The sequence below is a fragment of the Pseudophryne corroboree genome, chromosome 10 (assembly GCF_028390025.1).
Source record: "Pseudophryne corroboree isolate aPseCor3 chromosome 10, aPseCor3.hap2, whole genome shotgun sequence".
Classification (NCBI taxonomy): Eukaryota; Metazoa; Chordata; class Amphibia; order Anura; family Myobatrachidae; genus Pseudophryne; species Pseudophryne corroboree.
In genome coordinates this window covers 126,590,335-126,595,467 of record NC_086453.1, presented here as the reverse complement: position 1 = coordinate 126,595,467, position 5,133 = coordinate 126,590,335, and the positions used below count along the sequence as shown (strand labels likewise).

At 43.6% G+C, this 5,133-nt stretch overlaps 1 long non-coding RNA gene across 2 annotated transcripts; it reads right to left on the bottom strand.

Annotated features, from left to right (window-relative positions):
* Positions 1–3,320: 3,320 nt before the first annotated feature.
* LOC134965086 (uncharacterized) lies at positions 3,321–4,914 on the bottom strand. Of its 2 annotated transcripts, none has more exons than XR_010188309.1 (2): positions 4,303–4,914; positions 3,321–4,208 (listed from the first exon to the last, which is right to left on the bottom strand). It is a non-coding gene; the product is annotated as an uncharacterized LOC134965086 (long non-coding RNA). The 2 variants fall into 2 exon arrangements; XR_010188310.1 differs by having other exon boundaries at positions 3,321–3,404.
* Between the last annotated feature and the right edge of the window lie 219 nt (positions 4,915–5,133).

The following is a 5,133-nucleotide window of genomic DNA, read 5'->3' as shown; positions in this document are numbered from 1 at the left end:
AAACTTCCTCAGCAGGCATGACCTCCACCCGGGAGAGTGGAAACTTCATAGGGAAGTTTTTCAACATGATTGTGGACCGTTGGCAAAGACCAAAGGTGGACATGATGGCGTCCCGCCCGAACAAAAACGGGACAGGTATTCCGCCAGGTCATGAGACCTTCAGGCGATAGCTGTGGATGTTCTGGTAACACCGTGGGTGTACCAGTCTGTGTATGTGTTCCCTCCTCTGTTTCTCATAACCAGGGTATTGAGAATTATAAGACATAGAGGAGTATGAACTATACTAGTGGCTCCGGATTGGCCAAGAGGGACTTGGTACCCGGAACTTCAAGAAATGCTCACAGAGGACTAAGGGCCTGGGGAGCTAAGAAGGGACTTGATTCAGCAAGTACCATGTCTATTCCAAGACTTACCGCGGCTGCGTTTGACGGCATGGCGGTTGAATGCCGGATCCTGAGGGGAAAAGGCATTCCATAAGAGGTCATACCTACCCTGGTCAAAGCCAGGAAGGAGGTGACCGCACAACGTCATCACCACATGTGGTGAAAATATGTTGCGTGGGTGAGGCCAGGAAGGCTCCACGACGGAAATTCAACTAGGTCGATTTCTACACTTCCTGAAAACAGGAGTGTTTTGGACCTCAAATTGGGGTTCATTAACATTTAAATTTCGGCCCTGTAGATTTTCTTCCAGAAAGAATTGACTTCAGTTCCTGAAGTCCAGATTGTAAAGGATGTATTGCATATACAGCTTTTTTGTGCCCCTAGGGGCACCGTGAGATCTCAACATAGTGTTGGGATTTCTTAAAATCATATTGGTTTGAACCGCTCAAATCTGTGGATTTGAAATATCTCACATGGAAAGTGACCATGCTGTTGACAAATATCTCACATGGGAAGTGACCATGTTGTTAGCCCTGGCCTCGGCCAGGCGATTGTCAGAATGGGCGGCTTTGTCTTACAAAAGCCCATATTAAAAATTTTCCATTTGAACAGGACAGAACTGGGACTCGTCTCCAGTTTCTTCATGAAGGGGTGTCAGCGTTTTCACCTGAAACAACCTCTTGTGGTGCCTGCGGCTACTAGGGACTTGGAGGACTCCAAGTTACTAGACGTGGTCAGGGCCCTAAAAATATATATATATATATATATAGTTAGGACGGCTGGAGTCAGAAAGTCTGACTTGCTGTTTATACTGTATACACCCAACAAGCTGGGTGCTCATGCTTCTAAGCAGTCTATTGCACGCTGGATTTGTAGTACAATTCAGCTTGCACATTCTGTGGCAGGCCTGCCACAGACGAAATATGTAGATGCCCATTCCACAAGGAAGGTGGGCTCATCCTGGGCGGCTGCCCGAGGAGTCTCGGCATTACAACTTTGCCGAGCAGCTACGTGGTCAGGGGAGAACACGTTTGTAAAATTTTACAAATTTTGATACTCTGGCTAAGGAGGACCTGGAGTTCTCTCATTCGGTGCTGCAGAGTCATCCGCACTCTCCCGCCCGTTTGGGAGCTTTGGTATAATCCCCATGGTCCTGACGGAGTCCCCAGCATCCACTAGGACGTTAGAGAAAATAAGAATTTACTTACCGATAATTCTATTTCTCGTAGTCCGTAGTGGATGCTGGGCGCCCATCCCAAGTGCGGATTGTCTGCAATGCTTGTACATAGTTATTGTTACAAAAATCGGGTTATTACTATTGTTGTGAGCCATCTTTTCGGAGGCTACTTCGTTTTGTTATCATACTGTTAACTGGGTTCAGATCACAAGTTGTACGGTGTGATTGGTGTGGCTGGTATGAGTCTTACCCGGGATTCAAGATCCTTCCTTATTGTGTACGCTCGTCCGGGCACAGTACCTAACTGAGGCTTGGAGGAGGGTCATAGGGGGAGGAGCCAGTACACACCATGTGACCTAAAAAGCTTTTTAGATGTGCCCTGTCTCCTGCGGAGCCCGCTATTCCCCATGGTCCTGACGGAGTCCCCAGCATCCACTACGGACTACGAGAAATAGAATTATCGGTAAGTAAATTCTTATTTTTTCCACAGTATATTTTTTAGATTTATATTTTTTATATTTATATATTGTATATATTTTATATTGATAGCTCATATGTTTTTAGATATTATTTTATATTTATGTTTTTTCCCCACTATAAAATACGTGCACTTGCGAGGGGGCCTGGCTGCTATTTGCTGTAATCTGTTCTCTATGTTTTGGTGACTATGGTCAGTGTATATCTTGTTTGTTACTCTTTGTTAATGAATATATTTGTTTATTATACGCCAGTTCTCTATAGCTAGGCTCTCATTTGAGCGACAAAGTATGTTTGGTGCTGGGGTATAGATGCACAGCACTATCCATCACTGTAGAGTTGGGTTTCACATTGTTCCTGCTATTCTCCTGACTTCGTGTTGTGCGGGACTGAATGGCGCCTTCAGGCAGCTGCTTTACTGCTGTTGTATTGTATTGTTAAATTGGTGTCGGATAGGGTATTTGTGACTACGCCGTTTATCACATTTATTATACTTGAAGATTTTACTTCCAATAATCCAATTGTTTTAGTGTGAAATCTCCCTGCCAACAGGAGATATTTATGCAACACTGTGTGTAATTTGTGTGTGTGTGTGTGTGTGTGTGTGTGTGTGTGTGTGTGTGTGTGTGTGTGTGTGTGTGTGTGTTAGCGAATTTAGACTGTAAGCTCCTATGGGGCAGGGACTGATATGGATGACTTGTGTTCTCTATACAGCACTGCGTTTTTGTGGTACTATATAAAGAAACCGTAATAAATATTCATGTCTATCAGGAACATATTATCGCGCCTCTATCTTCTTTTTTCAGGTGGACCTTCTCTATGATTGAATTGTGAGATCATCAGCGGAGCAAACTACATTTCTGGGCTTCTGTGAGGTCATCTTTACAACAAAGCATATATTGAAGATAGAACGTCAGGAGTAGCTGACCCAAGACAGGTAATTAATATTATTATTAATTACAGATAACTCAGGCTAGACTTTGGTTCTAGACCTGTAGAGGCGCGGTAATATGTTTCTGAAATGCATTAATATTTATTAAATATGTAACCCCCTTGCTCTGCTCTGGGGTAGCTGTTCGAGAGAGTTACTATCAACTACCTTTGTGCCTCCACCCAAACTATTAACTATTGTGTTATATCACCCGGCTTGTTTGGGTAAGCCGTATCTAATGTGTAGTCGCCTATGTGTATAGATAATGCATTACACACAATCCAATAATTCATTTACCTGTTTTCTCTCCATTAGGCATGTCGGGTCCCCTAGCAGAAGAGTCAGGCAGTGGTAAGTATAATAGCTTTATTGTACAACTATAGTTGGGCTATCAGCGTCAATAAATTCTTTAGACCGTTCCAACAAACATTACCACCTATATAATAATTATTACGCAAGTTAATCACTATACTCTCCCCATCCTATACAATGTATTCGCATGCATAACAAAAAATTACCTCTGGTACCATATCAGATCTTTAAAAAATGAGATCGACCCGAGTGTTTATACAAACATTTGTGCACTGTTGGGGCCCATGGTTTCCGAGTTGTTACATGCTACAGTTATACTGCCTCAGTTATAGAATATATCCAGCTTGGATTGCTTCCTTTACTTTACTCAGCGATGACACTGTTATTATAACTCACTTTTCCTCTTAACATCCAGTTAGGGGTTAATTTTCCACTCTGACTGGTCGGGCTGGTTATTACTGACTTTTCTCTCTGATGGTAAATGGTCACCAGCTGGCTATATCAAAGCATATACACATCCTATTGTCCCTGACAGCTATCCAGATTTAGTATCATCAGTTTCTCTGTGTTGTGAGGCTTTACTAGTAAAGTCTATCATTACTCTAAGGCGTTTCTATCTTTTCGTCATGCTGGTAGATAAGAGAAACGGTATGCCTTCAGTTCGCTAATAGTTACTTCTCTTTCAGTCTATAGTTGCCCCTCCTTCAGGAATGTCTCTATTTCAATAGCTATCCCGATATGGGTGCTTCTTTTTGCAGCTTTCTACTTTAACAGGCTTTACAGTTCTGGGCTTTCAGTCTATATGTGACAATAGTGCACCTGTAGCATCTCTGGGTATGTAGTATATAATCGGCCACAGTCTATATAGTAATGTGTATTCTATAACTGGCCTCAGTCCATATAATACAGAAGAATGCTTATGGTGTCTCTAAAATTAAAGTTCAGTTGAAACATTTATAATGTATACAGTTAATGCAGTGAGGATTCAAGCATTTGGGGTACTTTAGTACTGAAGGAGTTACCTTGCCAGGGGGAGGCGACACAACGGATAGTTGCTCACCTCTGGTAGCTCCCCCGACTCCTCCTATTCCTCTTGTTCCTCTACGCTCTGCCTCTCCACCCCCTCTGTCTGATTATTGTAAGACAGATAGTGTAGGTACCTCTTATTGTAGTTCTTGTACCAATCAGTGAGTCCTCAGCACTGACAGGATCTCACTCCTCACCGTTCTCCCTCTTACTCTGGTTGCTTGCGCCTCTATTGCACAGCTCTCTGGCTCTCCAACATCACCGGGACTGCCTCTATGCCAGGGGCTATTTGTCTGCCTGCAGCGTTCTCCAGCCTCACTGTCACCGAGACTATCTTTTTGCCAGCGCCTATTTCCATGCCTGCAGCGTCTCTAGCATCGCCGCTACCAGGACTGCCTCTCTGCCAGCGTCTCCGTCCCCCGCTCTCTGCTCTGTCACTCGAGCTGCCCGCTGGGATGCTGCCTCTCTCACAGGTACTGTTTGTCTCGGACTAACTGTCACAGCATGCGCAGGGGCCCCTTTCCCTTCCGTCCTCATGCTCTCCCCAACGATCTCCTGGCCTCATGGCAATCTAGAAACTTCTCCCCACATACTGCAGTACATGAGCTTAACTCCTTCATTTCATGCCCTATGTAACATGACAGATTACATATGCATATGTATACACAATATATTACAATATATATATATTAAAATTACCAGTAGGGCTACAAATATGTGTTTTCTATACACGTTCTTCCTAAAGACATTTTGAGAGCTTGATGAATTTAGATCCTCATACTACTGTATGGGTACAGTGGGCCAGATAAAGACTGAAATCTGAGCAG